The sequence below is a fragment of the Ammodytes marinus genome, assembly GCF_949987685.1.
Source record: "Ammodytes marinus genome assembly, chromosome: 9".
Taxonomy (NCBI): Eukaryota; Metazoa; Chordata; class Actinopteri; order Uranoscopiformes; family Ammodytidae; genus Ammodytes; species Ammodytes marinus.
In genome coordinates, this window is record NC_137213.1 from 6,642,162 (window position 1) to 6,658,412 (window position 16,251).

Consider the following 16,251-nt stretch of genomic DNA (forward strand, 5'->3'; position numbering starts at 1 on the left):
AGGTCCAATCATCTAAACATCTATTGATGTCTACATGAAGAAGAAGGTGTAAAGGCACAGAAGAGAAAAAAAGTATATCTTATTCATTACTATACTATATTACTATATGGGAAACAATGGACTCTTTGATCTGCTTTGGTTGCCATTGTAGTCTTGCACCGCTTTTGCTCTCTGGGATTTGGCACGTAGACCAGCTGAATGGAAATAATAATACCATGAATTTAGATGAGTTCAGGCACTCCGAGTTGTGTCACTTGCCAATTTGCATTAGAATACCCATACATTTGCTCAAAGAACGTTGCAAATGCATTGGCCTTGCAAATGTGCTTTAAGGTATTCTACGATGTGCTTACCTGCACAATCAATATTGTTCATCAAGCTTACTTGCAAAGTGTAAGAAAGCTATCTTCCACTGTTGATTCAGTCTGTGTTGATCTGTGGTAGGCCTACATATTTTGTAATCTTCTATAAAGTAAACAGACATTATCCTGTCACAATCTGTAATGCCGATCTGTCACTTTACAACATATTCAAACTGAATGGCATTTTAGAGTTTCCATTGACTGTAAGTAATGTTTACACCAAAAGCACTATTTCGGTGAGTGCCACAGAACCGTGCCTTTGGAGGCTCCTTGATCTTCAGAGCAGCTGTTGAAGCCATGGCCACATACATGTTGCGATCAAAGCTAACAAATGTATTTATTAGGATATGTAAGCGGAGGTATTTTCGCTTGAAGAATAGGAACTGCTCATTTGCGTCTTTGCGACTTCTGTTGAAAGTCGAAATCTGCTAACAGCTAATGCTGACCTAGATAGAAATACATAGATAGGAAAAGGGTTGTGAAAATAATAATCATAATCAGACTGGTAGGGGGTGTATCATTATAAGCAGACTAAAAGAGTGAAATCGGAACTCTTCTTTCATTTATATTAGGTGCAAATCTAAATATATATATATATATAGCCAATAGATTTTGAACACACCAATGTCGACCAGGGGTGAATGCTACACAAAAAGCATCAGCTGCACTGTCCTACAATTTTGAAAACGTTGCTTTGGAATTTCATGGAGATGCAGAATGCAGGGGATCCTACCCACAATGCTGCAAAACTCCGACTCAGATTAATATAATTTGGTGTCACTTGACTTTAGACTAACCTTGTGAAAATTAAAAAAATAAATAGAAATTTCAGTGAACAGCCCTTGTAAGGGTTTTCCAGAAACATTTGGATGTAAAAGTAGCCGTACATAACACAACTGAGTTGTCGTCCAAATTTCGCTGGCGGCATGATGAGTAAGAACCCTCTGCTTGTAAGATCTTTTCACGAGATAACGATGTGAGCAAAGTCTCATACATAAGATGTTTCCGTCTGATAAAGCATCTATGTCCTTATTTTTCCTTGAAGTTCTCTAAGGCTTTATTTGAACAAGGGTTTTAGTTCCTTTGAGGTTTGTGAAGGCAGTTGCCAATTCAGCACATGCAGACACCCTTCACAATTACCAGCTGAAGGAAACCCAGCACTGGGCAGAGATCGGGCTGAAAGTAATTAGTATATACTAATTAAACCACTGAATATTTAAAGGTAGACGCTGGGGGTAAGTTTTAACGATATTGATGAGTGTAGCTTGTAAATTGCAGATACATTTTACAAGTCCCATGAGGGTCTTGCGCGCTTCACATTGATACACAAAAATACATGAGACAAATTATCTGGAATGGGAAGTCACAGCTTGCATGTTGCAAATGTCATGATATAGGGACACTGTTTTACAAAAGTGTTTTTTTTCTGTATTTTACAAAAGTGCATGGCTTATATCAAATCAAAGACCCATATACCAACCTTTTTCATTGCAAAGTAAAATAAAATCGGTTTTAATTATTTTTTTGTTCAAATAAGATTCAAAGCCACACAACATGCAAGATGGTTGGCATGAAATGTTATATTAGATAATTTTCGTATTTTCATTATTAGTACGGTAGGTGACTGGAGGGAAAATAACTCTTGCAGCCTCTCAAAGCTGCCTCCATTAGTCAACATGTGTGTGTGTATTTCAAACTCTTCAAGATGATAGGCCTGAAACATACCATATTTCAATGTTGCTTATTTTGTTTTGAGGAGGGGGGTTGATGCACTGCTTTGATGTGAAATATACTGTTTCTTAGCTAGACAGTTTGAACTAATACACATTTTTCTTTCTTTTTTAATGCTTGTGCTGTACACTGTCCATTTCTCAGTTTCAGTGTTCAGTGTAATAATGCTGGAGGGAAAATGTTATTCTTCGTAGGCGTTTCCTGAATTTAGGAATTAGTCGGTAATCTCAACACTATGTGATCCCACCAAAGGATCAAAAATCTATAGAAAATATGAAAAAACTAAGTTATATTACACAAAAGTGTAAATTTTGGGTTTATGTCAAATCCTACTTCTGGGATATTGGATTATTTTAGCTACAGTATTTGTTATTTAAATAAAACCATCTGAGAAGCTTAGAGGTGGAGTCCCTCATTGACATAAACATGGTAAGCGGTCAAGAAACGACAATTTTTCTCTGTAAGGGGTTGCATTTATGCCATATATCTACCTGTTTGGAAGGTTTAATCCTGAACAATTTATTTTAATTAAAGGGGACATATTAAGCCAAATCTCGGTTTTAAAGGTGTATTTCCAAGGTCTACTAGAAAAGGTTTTCATGGTTTATTGTTCAAAAAACCCATTAGTTTTCTACCATTGCCCATTTCTTCATCGCCTTTTCCAGCCTTCTCTGCTCTCTATCTCAAAAGGTTGGTTTTGACATCTACCTCCCTTCGCAAAAATCCTATGCTGTGTCTGAAATCGCGCACTTCTGTACTTACACTTACTTTTTTGAGTGCACTTTGCGCAAAATCGGAGAGTGTGCCAAAATGCAGTGCACTGTAAGTTCCTCGGTCGTGCACTCAAAACGGTCTAAAACTTGAGTGTGGAGCGATGGACACTTTCCACACTCAACGGCCGCCATCTTGCCTACGTAACGGCAGACCTGCAAACTCATAGGAGGTGAAAAAGGTGACAAACACCCGTCCCTTCTAGGGGGGTCGGGTGTTTTTCGCTGTCCAAACGATTGGCTATTGTTAAATATCATTCACACAACCAGAGTTCTCCACTATTGCCTCCAATGTCCAGCTGGGTGAAAATAATAGCCAGCTGAGATCCTGACCCTCCTAGGGGGGTCCGGGGGTATGTCCCCCCGGGAGATTTTTTTTAAACTTTTTAAAGTGAAATGCATGAATCTGGTGCACTTTGAGAGGGAAATTAAGAGGCTAAATCTGAGGAATTTTGTGTGAACAAACAATTTGGAGACACTGGGTCGGATGAATTAGAAGCTTCTTGGATTTTCCATTAAAATGTTCATTTAAAATAAAATATTATGCAGGGTCCTCTGGGTTGGGCTTGGTGCTCTTTTTCTTTTATGGGACATATTTCTCTGTAATATAGGCTAATGAATACATTTAAATGCAGTGAGAGGAATGAAGCAGAAGAACTCTGTTGTCCAGCTATCTTTTTTTCCACAGACAAGGCTAAAATAGGTTATACAGTGCATGGGCATCTGAGCCCCATTTCCAAATGTTTTAAATAAACTCAATACACACTGGACGTGAACGTGACGTGATCAGTTAAACTTGGATTACCTCCCAGATGAACTGATTAAATTATTGGGCTATTAACTAGGCTATCTAGATCAAAACATTGTATTCATTTTTTTGTATGATATAATAATATGATGTTAATATCAAACACACAAACTAAAAAATAAAAATAAATGGGGGGGGGGGGGGCCTGTCGGTCGGCTCTGATTGTGAGCGCACTGCAGACACTTCATTTCTGCAATGTGCGCTCATTAAACTGTCAGCTTCACTTAAGAGTCCTGTGTGGGTCAACAGTGCAGTGCAAACTATGCAGCATAAAGTTATAACATTCGTCTACGACCGTGATGTTAAATCACCTCCACACAAAGTCTCCGCCCCAGCAAAGCAGCGAGTCGATCGCTGTGACGGTGAAAATCACCGGGACCCGGGAGACCCAGTGAGCGAGTGAGACGCCGCTCAGAAAAAACTCTGTGGTTTGATGGATGAAATCAGTCGGGGATATCCTGCCCGTTAACTTTGTCTACGGGAACGGCTTCCGCGATCTTTTTCTGTCTCGAGTCTAACAGAGAGCCATGTCGGCAAACTGACAGCGCGACTAAATAAAGGGACTGTAGTGTACAGTGAGCTGCGTCCCTCCGTATAGTTTCTGTTTCAGTAGGCTGTTACATTAACCTCTGAAGCATTGACAGTGTTTAATCAAAGCCTCTAATTTTTTATTATCAAAAGGGCTTTGATTGAGACTTTTAGCCAATTCTAAAGTCTGAACACACAGCGGCAGCAGTGATGCTTCACAGTGCCCGATCTTAACGCTGATTGGACAATACTCATGACGTCTACCAAAGATGTTTTATTGCCAAGATAACGATATTCCCTTGTCTCACACTACGGTAACTCGCCCACACAGTCCAGTCTGGGAAGCGCTGGCTGACTTCTCTGGCAGCTGCCGCTACCCCCCCCCCCCCTCCCAAAAACAAAAACTCTTCGGATCTATACGATTCACGTGGGTCATATATTTTGATTCTAAACGGCGATTTTCGCCGAAAAGCGACGAGTTTGCAGGTATGAACGGAGAGGACGGAACATTCTAATCAAAATAGAGGAGCTTGAAGCATCCATGGAGACGGACGCGCTCTACAAAAGTTAAATTACACATTGTTTTTGTTTTTCCACGACTAATGTGCCTGTTTTGGCTATCGGTAACGCAAGCAGAACAAAATACCAACGAAGAAGAACCGTCAAAATGCAACGTCATTTCCGGTAGGTGCGCGACGGCAGTTTGGACAGTGCACTGTAGAAATGAGAGCACTGCGTCTATAAGTAAGTATACTGTATGGATAATAAAGTGCACTCAATGTAAGTGCACTTACCTAAGTGCGCAATTTCAGACACAGCACTAGTCTGCTCTGACTGGTCAGATCTACATGGGCGTGCATGCACCGCCCTGCTCATTTACTCTATACCTACCTACATGGGCATGGCACACGGCCAGCTGTCAGTTTTGTTTACTTTTGGCCAATGCAGCATGGAGATCGATGTAAACATGTTTAGCTTCATTTCTACAGCAAATATCGGCACATTTACCACTTCTAAACCAAAAGCTTTACAACTGAACCTGGTCAGGCAGGAGTCTGAGGTGAAAACTGTGAAAATTGTGTCAAGATTTCTGGTTTCCCTGACATTATCCTCAGGTAAATACAGTTTAAATATGTCACAGTCAGTAACAGAATATGAGCTAAGTATTTATGCATAAAATCTCTAAACTTGTAACATACAATGTTTTATGTATGTTTCTACAGGTTAAACTGGGGAATGATCTACAACCCAGTGGAGTGAAAGCTTTGGTTGTGAAGCCATGCTGAGGTTAGCGCTAAAGCAACATTTTAGCCGCGTATGAGCCGCGTATATACGCACCTACGCAGCTCCGCGCGGAGTTCAAAAAATTTAACTTTTTACGCTCCTACGCGTGTCGATTAGCCGCGTTGGCCAATCAGCGTTGGGCTTCACCCGACGTCACATACATTGGCACGGTCGGAGAACAGTGTACTGTACACAGAGGCTGTATGACAGCAGCTCGGGAATAGAAGACGTGGGGAAAGTAAACCAGGAGAATGGACTTCCTGGTTAATTCAGTGAATATGTGCGGCTGTGCTTTAGCCGATAAAACAAGTTAGCGCCGTATAGCATTAGTTAACTCACCCGGTTGTGTGCGGGAGGCTAGCGCCTCATATTATGAACCCAAACATGACGGCTATGTCCGGGGGACTCTCACAACAAGTTCAGCGAAGCACCGGTATTGATCTACGCCAGCCACGGTCCCCTGTCACAGCCAGGTAGGGTAATGTTGGCTACTTGGCTTTATGTTGTGCCGCCGTGCACCGATGCTGCTGTAACTGTGTTTGTTATGTAGCTGCCGTGAATATGCAATGCTGTTTTAATGCTAGGCTATTTGTGCTGTTCAGTTTGTGTTTTGGCACAGTTGTTGGCCGTGTTGTTGTTGTTTTGGTGCGGACATGCACGCTGTTGTGTCGGGTCTGATCGCAGCCATGGTTAATTAGGGGAAATACAATATTGGGAGGGAGACTACGCACGTTACGCGCGTAGAACCATTTGACACAAAATGATTAAGCAACATTTTAGCTGCGTTACGCACGTAAATCTTACGCGGGTAACGCGTGTAGTGTGTTCGCACCTATAGTGTGACGGTCCTTGTGGGTCAACGCTCCGTCAGGTCACTCATCTGTAAAACATGGCACATTCAATGTTACATCATGTAGCCTAGCTGACATATCATACATCTGTAGTTATGGCAAAGCTACAAACTAATGAAAATATATTTTTCTTCCATTATTAAATAAGATAGTCTAGTAATAATAGATTCAGTATAGCCCTTGCTCAAGAAGCAATGAGTTCTGAGTGATACTGTGTGCTTTTTGAAATATAATGGACAGGAAACAAACAGCAGCAGAGGCAACTTACAGTATTCCTGTCTATTATAGTGTACATTACACTGGAGATGTAATAGATCTACTGCTGCGTACCACGACTGCTTGCATAACTACACACTGTCAACAACAAACAAATACTCTTCAGTTTCCAACACACCATACAGTTTCACCGTCTGTTTTCACACAGGGGCTGTCACAGACAGACTCACAGATCTAACCGTTAGCATAAAGCTAACGGTTAAGCTAGCAGACGCTAACTACTTAACCCAGCGTCATTATCTCGTTTCAGTCGGTGTTGATTATAGGAGGGATACATTAAAGCACATTACACACATTGAACTCATAAACGGACAGATTTGTTTTTAAATAGGACTACTTACATTTCTAGAGGAGAGATGGTGTCTCTCAGTCTTCAAGGCACCCAGTCTCCTCCACACTCCAGTATAACGGCAGATCACACTAACAGATTGCGCATAGCCAAACAAAAAATGAAGTAAATCCATTCAGCCCCGGTCTGCTTCGAGGCTGGGGTGTGATGGTAGCTTGAGGATGAGCTAACACTGCAACTTGCTTCTACTCTGTTGTTGCATTAGCTAGTGGAGGCTCAGCTGTGTGTGGTTACCAATGGGGCGTCTTGATTTGCCAATCAACTGCCGAGTTTCTGGCGAGCTTTCCCGTAGGAGTATTTATGTTAATGAAAACCGACCAATTTCGTCATCAGTCGGTGTTTTTTGGAACAGACCATCAAATCCCCCCTTTTTCGAAATAAGTATCCCAGAAGAAACTAACATATTTGTCTTTTTGAAGCTTGTGTGTGCTGGTAGGGACCCCAATAACCTACAAAGTGTGCCCAAACACCGGGAATGTTTTGTTTTTCATAATATGTCCCCTTTAAGTGATTGTATATCTACCACTGTCATGAAATAAAAATCTACCTTGACTGCAGAATCCTGAGAAATAACGCCTGTCATACTTCAAGACTGTGACAATATTGTTGCAATTTGGAGATCTCAGGCTCCTTCACATGTGGGATCACCTTATCTTACTAGCCAGGTGATAAAGCTGCAGAGACCATTGCTATAATACAGGTATGTGGTCGCTACTGAAATGAGATGGCATGCAAGTCCCCTCCACCTGCAGGGATGATCAGAGATTGACTGTGACCAAAGTGAAGCCCCCCCAACACACCTAAGAGGTGAGAAGTCTGAAAACAAACCCCGGTAGGAGGATCTGGGGGCATTCCCCCCAGGAGATTTTTTTGTGATTTGAACATTTAAGAGAAGCAATTTGGTGTATTCTGGTGAAGAGAATTAAGGACAAAGAAAACTTTGTCAGATGAATAGTAAAATGAGCAAAACAAGTTAGTCAGCCAACCTGCTTGACTTTTACAATACAAAGTGTGTAGATAGCCTATTTACCAAAACATTTTTAAAAACAGCTTAGAAAAACGGTTAAAAATGCTGGCAAAAGCAGCTTTAAATATGACAGAAAATAATATGGAGCCTCAAATCAATCACACCAAATTATCTTACAATAAACTAACTATATATTGTCTTTGTTACGCAACCATCAATCAAACACATAAGAATACACTTTTAGGCCTTTCACACCGCCGCAAAATCGGCGCTAGTTCTGGGCTAGTTCGGAGCTAGAGACAGTGTTTTGGTTTCACACCGCCAGAGAGCCTGCTCCGGGCTGTAAAAACCGGTTCAACTCAAACACCAGGATTGAGCAGGGTTTGAGATAAGAACTGCTTGCCCCAGCGGCTGGGGGAGGGATTATCCTGACCAACCAGACCAACTCAAACCTCATGCCCGCCATATTTAAAAACACCGCTGCTACGAGACGTAAACATAACATAATTACCGAACGTAGCGATCAAATTGACCGACGAGAATACGCTGTATGGGTCCTGTTTGGTTTGGAAAGCAAAGCGAGAGCCAACACGTGTAAAAATAAGACGTATTCGCCGCTGTTGTTGTGCTTAAAGCTAGCGGTAGCTTTACCGTTAGCCACAAGAGCAGCGGCGTCGGGCGACGTACACACACGTTTACAGTGACGTCATGACGTTGCTCTCTTGCCGGCTCCATGGCTGTCTCCGGTCGATGTGAAACCAACCGGTTCATAACTGGGATAAGGCTGTAACCAGTTTTGAACTGACCCCAGCACCAGCCTGGAACTGGCTCATGGTTCTTTTTGGTGTGAAAGGCCTATCTGTCACCATAGTTAAGATTCATGCACTCACACCTCAGTCGTGCGAAGGAACATAATGGTGCAAAATGGGACGATAGTGGAGGAAGCAGGTGAGTGTGTTGTTTTGGCTCTGATCTGCTATAATCACTACATTCACCTCAGGTGTGTCGGCCAGAACACCACGCACCATTCAAAAACTGTGAAAACAGCAATAGACAAAAGCACATTATTAATTTGAGGTGACACGTTAATCTGCAGTGACAATCCGACAACCGCGGCCGTTAATCAGCGTGCGCTTAAAGAGGACCTATTATACTACTTTTCTGGTCTTCATTTTTTGTTTTACACTGCTATAGAGCAACCTGACACGAATCACATCACAAAAAACGATGTAGATTTTCGGGAAGCTCTTTCTCTTATTTTGGCGATCCAGCACGTCCTGTCAACACTTGAGTGTGTGTGCTTCGGCAATCTCCGCTCCCTCCGCCTGTGCATCGGCCATCTCCGCTACCCTCCCCCCCCCCCCCCCTCCTGCAAACCCCACTCCGTTGTGATTGGTTACCTTCCTTCCGGAACACTTTCAGTGGCGGGAAGCGCGAGCATGGACCTATAAGGGCGCGAGGCAGACGCGAACAGGGAAGTGACAGCATTACCATACATGGAAACATCCGCGTGGTGACTTCACAAAGTTACATGCAACGTCACAAAGTGTAGACCGCTTTGAACACGTGACTTCTCGACTGGCTAGAATAGTGTTTAGTGCTCGGCACAGACACCCCAGACGGTCAGCAGGGAATACGTCGAAATGCATGTAAGTCATTATTTGATAATTTAGTATGGTTAAGCATGACTATGAATCATCATAACAACGTTTATAGGTCATAAAAGTCAAAAAGCATCATAGGTCCTCTTTAAAGCAATGCAAATGGCTGTAAAACAACAGTGCTGGCCATCAGACCCCCCCTCCCTCCTCCCCCTCCCAAAACATTTTCTCAACGGATCTCCATGAATCACATAGATGGCAAATTTCGTTTCCAAAACGGCGAATTTCGCCGAAAGGTGACGAGTTTGCATGCCTGAAGAGCGTGCTTTTAGCTTCCACTCAGTAATTAGACAGCCAGAAGTATCTCACTTTCTCTCCACTTGTTTGCCCACATCCGTGCAGTTATCAGAGCAAGGGCCCCATGCTGAGATGAAAGCGGCTGCCCTCTTCCTCTGCGAGCCTGCAATTTGCAAGCTGTCTCAGAAGGCTTATTTAGCCATTTTGAAAAGGTACAGCAAATCATGTAGAACAACACAAACTTAAAGGTCCCATATTATGCTAAATGCACTTTTTAAATGTGTTCCAACATATCCATGCGTCCACGGTGTGCCTAGAGACTGCCAAAATATTAAAGAAAATAACAATCTCTCCTTTTCTCACTCTCCCCTTTTCTGAAACCCCCACCCCTCCCCCCAAAAACACTCCAGTCAGAATTATCCCCTTTTCTGACCTCACAAACCGTAAAGCCAGAAGCTTCCACTGTGCAGCCCACACCCCTATTTCTTATTGGTCCACGGCCCTGACAGACAGAGGGCGAGGCGTATCTGGCTTCGCTTCCGGACAGGGGGCGGGGAGAGCTCAAAGATTGTATATTTACGAGGGGACCTGCAACTCTTTTTTTAAAAATAGGCCATTGTGAGATTAGCTGAACATCAGCATAGTACAATAAATTATCTGAAAGTTTTTTTCAGCAAACAATTAAAGAAAAACGTATTAGGGACCACTAAGACCATATAATATGGTGTATAATAGAACCGAAAAGTGTATAATATGGGAGCTTTAAAAGATAACCTCCATCCACAATGATATCGTAATACAACCGCTGCGGGAGAAAGTGAAGTAGGTAGGTATGTGAAGTGGCAGTGGGTTTAGTGCAATCACATTAAGTGAGGACTAGATCTGGACAGTCTAGACACTTTCTGTACATGTAAATGTAATCCATATATACTGTATAATATCCAGATACAAGCCAAGGTAACTCTGTGGACTTGTGTTTATAGTGTATTCACAACACACACACACACACACACACACACACACACACACAGGAACACCCCACGGTGGGATTGACTTTCACAACAGCAACATTGTGCTATGAGTGTAGATAGAAAAGGCATGTGTCTGTTGAGACCAGGATCTCCTGGGACCATGCACATTCTGATTAGTGTGTCTGGTACAGGTTAAAGCAACAATGTGACACTGTTATTTATAGCACACTAGGAGATGGAGGAGTGGAGGAATGGATGAGAAAAGTGTGTGACTTGGGACACATGAGATCATGTTCTCTTCCACGGTGGTCGGATGTCCTAGACACAAGGTACATTGGAATTCATTCTTCGCATATCCCGTCTCTAGTTACCAAACATCAGAGGGGGTAAGGTTGTTCCTTTCTCCTCTAGGCCCCTAGAGGAAAGGGGACCGACCAGTAACCATGAGGTCGCTGGTTCGATCTCCGGTGGTATTTGTAAAACCAGTGGTTTCTGGTATTATATGTACGGTGCCCACCATCTCTACCATTGTGTCCTTGAGCAGGGCACCTAACCCCAAAACGTATCCAGGGTATACAGGGTGTATTTTAGCGCATTCGTGGAGGTTTACAGCTTGCAACTTAACTGTTCGGTTCAGTGTAAGCGCTCTCATTAACTTTGTTTCAGCAGCAGCAGTGGATACCACCCGCACAACACTAAACAGCAGGCAGACACAATTGGAGATGAGCTGGTGAACATAGCGAAGCATTTTGCAGCTAACGAGTTGTTCAGGTTTCATATTTTAATTATTATTGCTTTGCAATCTACAAAACTTTTATAAGGCACAGGAAAAAGTCACCCTGTCAAATGGTGCACAAGATCGAAAAAATAACTAATGTGTTGTTCAATTTGGAGGCCTTGTTTTAAATGAAGAGCCACCATTTCTGCAATGTTTAGTTCCATCCATTCATCCTCTATACTTCTTCACATTTTTGTATTGTAGGCCTATTTAAAAAATGTTGAACCTATTGTTCTTCATTCCTAGTCATATTACAGCAGGCAACAGCAGTACAAACTAAAATAAACATATTTTATGCATGTCTCTTTTAATTGCTCAAAAATAAAACCAAATGTAGAGGCAAGCTAACCTGTTGCCGTAAATAGCAACATAAAGAAGCCATTTTATAAAGTCACGATTTTATAGTGAAAATGATAATAAAATTAAAGAGAGTTATAAGTCCGCCCACACAATACCATAACACAACGAGAGGTTTTTATTTGAGATCAAGATTTATTTTATTCATATAGACAAAAAGAGAGAGTGGGAACAGCTTATGCTCAACCCACCTTCCGTTCGTATCTGATTATTGCAAAGTTACAACTGTCTTAAGTCACTACACAAGCCAGTTAGAAATGGCCCCCAGTCCAAATGAATGAAACACATGTTTATCAAATACCATAATCCTGTGTCATTTTGATACATGTCCTTTTTTAATACAGTTAACTGTCCTGGTGTCTAATGCATAAACTGCCTGTGTGTATATTTTAATCCCTGGGAGCATCTCTCTGTGGGCTTTTATATTTTCAAATTCATAACTTGGGTCATTTGTGGCCCCCTCTGTTCGGCATTGCATGTAATATAGTGAGCTGTTTATGGGTGGCACGGTAAAAATGGAAAATGAGGGAATTGCCTGTTGGATTACTGCTGGGCTGGAACAGAAAACAGATATTGTTCAACGCAAAGGCACTCACTCCCGAGAACACGATATTGTCCTTTTTATGACTTCTCTCTCTGTCTCTCTCCTCAATAAACAAAACGAAATATGAACTCCATTTCCAAGAGAATCCGAGCTTCAATTTCCCCTGAAAGGTTCTGGTGTGAGGGAACGAGTGTATGAATATTTCCTGCTGTCAGAGTCGGTAGTTTAACTGACTGTGAAATGGGTTTCTGAACAAGGCAGCGTCCAGGGAAGTAGGAGTGTGCAGCAAATCTGTAAGCCACCTACACGATCTTAACACCAACAGCTCTGCCGCAATCTACACTGTAAAAAGGCAAAAAGCTAGCAAAACACAACATTTAAAGACAATTGTTTTTGCTAGATTTTGGAGTTTTGAGGCCCAATTAAAACTCTTATGTTTTAAGGAAAACTGCCTACATTTGAGCCAACTCATTGTTTTTAGTTGTTAATTAACGTCAAGATTTGAGTTCTACATATTAAACATTTCAAATATTAACAGTTGTGCCAGCTATTTCTCTGTCATATAGATAACTACAGAGGCATGACACTTTACACACGGTTTTAAGAACAGAAAAACAAACCCTCGATTCAATTCTCATGAAAAACATCTCCGACCCAGTTCCTTCAACGGTTCGGTAACACTTTACAATAAGGGTACACAAAAAGTGAGTAGTACTGAGGAACTAATGGTTAGTTAATGAGTAGGTATTGGTATGTACTGAGAGACTGTGATTCAAGCACTTTTGATTAGTTACTGGTTAACAGACAGGGAGATACTGCATTAATGAAGCATTAGGTAATGGGGAGTTATTGAGTAGGTACTGGGAGACTGATTCAGTCAGTTTGGTTACTGGTAAAGAGACAGGGAGATACTGTACGTATGCCCCTTTGTATGATGACCCCGCCCACATTCAGGAGGTACTATTTGCAGTGAAAACAACCCATGTTGCTACCAAAACCAAGTTGAGCGGCGTCAAGTTGAGTTGAGTAGAGCTACATGTGCGGTGGAAAAGCGCCATTAGTTTACAACAAAATATTTTTTATAAAAATTATTCTTAGGCCAGTCATTTCTAGTACATTTTTAGAGAGTAGTTGTTTGGACTGGCTCATGCCAAGTGCGTACACCACTTCCCTCTCGGTCGTCCTCTTTACTTCTTTCTTTCTCCTTCTTAAAGCTCCCATATTATACACTTTTCGGTTCTATTATACACCATATTATATGGTCTTAGTGGTCCCTAATACGTTTTTCTTTAATTGTTTGCTGAAAAAAACTTTCAGATAATTTATTGTACTATGCTGATGTTCAGCTAATCTCACAATGGCCTATTTTTTAAAAAAGAGTTGCAGGTCCCCTCGTAAATATACAATCTTTGAGCTCCCCCCGCCCCCTGTCCGGAAGCGAAGCCAGATACGCCTCGCCCTCTGTCTGTCAGGGCCGTGGACCAATAAGAAATAGGGGTGTGGGCTGCACAGTGGAAGCTTCTGGCTTTACGGTTTGTGAGGTCAGAAAAGGGGATAATTCTGACTGGAGTGTTTTTGGGGGGAGGGGTGGGGGTTTCAGAAAAGGGGAGAGTGAGAAAAGGAGAGATTGTTATTTTTTTTGATATTTTGGCAGTCTCTAGGCACACCGTGGACGCATGGATATGTTGGAACACATTTAAAAAGTGCATTTAGCATAATATGGGACCTTTAAGTGATGTAATGGCCCCCATATCTTGCTGAACAGTGTGCTGACGTCGATCTGCAGATGTATGCAGATGACACTGTTGTTCATGTACATGCTAAAACAGCTGACTTAGCAGCTGCTAAGTTAACAACTGCACTGGAGAGAATCACTCTTTGGCTTGATCAATCATGTTTGAGTTTAAATGTAAACAAAACAAACTGTATGTTTTTTTCTAAAACCATGGTACAAATCCCTGATGTTGAGATTCTCATTAAAGGTGAACGAATTGATATAGTTACTGAATTTAAATATCTTGGCCTGTTTCTGGATCCAAATTTAAAATTTAAGAAACATGTCAAAAAAATGGTTAAAACCATAAAATACAATTTAGTTAATTTTAAACACATCAGAAATTGTCTCTCTCTGGATGCAGCCAAGATATTTATGCACGCCATGATTTTGTCCCGCATGTCATATTGTATCACCTGCTGGGGGCAGGCTGGTGAATCTACTTTGAGACCTCTGGAGTCTTTATACAAACAAACCTTAAAAACACTGGACAAAAAGCCAATTCGTTATCATCATTGTAGGATACTTGAGAAACATGAGTTATTGAGCTTTGAGAATTTTAGGTTATTCGTCAATTTGTGTATGGTCTATAAAATTTTAAATGGTTTGGCCCCACAGTCATTATGTGTTTTTGTCCACGCTCGCTCGTCAAATTCCATCAGATCCACTAGAATATCCACCATACGAGATTGTACCATACCATTTCGCCGCACTGTAGCGGGGCAATCTGCTTTTTCTGTAAGAGCCACAAACCAGTGGAATACCTTACCTGACGCCGTAAGGGGCAGTAGCTCTCTCAGAGTCTTCAAATCTAACCTAAAAAATCTGTTAAAAGCTGCTCAGCTCTGCAACCACTAATTTGGTCCTTAGACTTGTTTTTGTGTGTGTGGGCGTGGGTGGGATGAGGAAGGTGGGGGGAGTTGCACGCAGACGTGTGTAGCCATGTTGTTGTGGTGTTTTATCCCTGTATACTAATAATCTGTCTTGTTACTGTGTTGTATTTTTGTGACCTGCCAAGGGACTACAGATGCAAATTAGCTTAAAGCTATAATCTGGTATAGTGCATCAAATGGCAACATTTATGTTCTAACTGTACATTGTCTCTTTTAAATAAAGATTTTAATAATAATATATCTAAACAGATGTGTTATCTCATTTACCCAACCTTTACCACCTACGTCAAATCGTGCACTCGGAAGAGGTGCTTAGAATCTGCGGTAATTTTGGGGTGCTACCACTTCACAAAAATAATAAATCTTTAGAGGGCCTGGGGTCAACCAAGCTGAAGTAAAATGCGAAGCAATTACCCACGGGGCCCCCGCTTTGAACTGCATGGGGCCGTGTGCACACAGTGGTAGGGCACAGCAGAGGATAACAGTGAGGAAATGACTTCTGCTGGGCATGGAAAAAGTTGAGAAATAAGGGAGAGAGAGAAGGAAGGGGAGAAAGGGAGAGGGAGGAATCAATAAAGTAATCTTTAGTTATAGGCAGAACAGAGGCCCAGGATTACTCAGGAGGGGGCCATTACATGGGAGAGGACCAAGCAAAGCAATTATGAGTCTTCGGAGAAATTGACCACAACATCCCCATGGGGGGGGTGGGGAATGATAATGGCTAGGAGATGGAAAAAAGAGATGCTGTGTGTGTGTGTGTGTGTGTGTGTGCGTGCATGTGTGTGTGCGTGCATATATGTAAGTGTTTTCGTGTGTGTGTGTGTGTAAGTGTGAGTATAATGGAGAAAGCCGTGCAGGAAAAGAATATCAAATAATCATTACCTTGCCCTGCTATCCCTTTACCCGACTCAATAACCCACCTAGCATCCCACTGCTTCATCCATGCCGTCTCCCTCAACATGATGTTACCACATAAAAAGCTTTCCACCTAGTGCTCACACTGAGAATAACAACACTCACACAACACGTCTTTGCTGCAGGCTGTAAGCTGTGACCCTACCGATATACCACTGCTACCACTGCAGGGTGGACTTCATAAATGCATTCAAA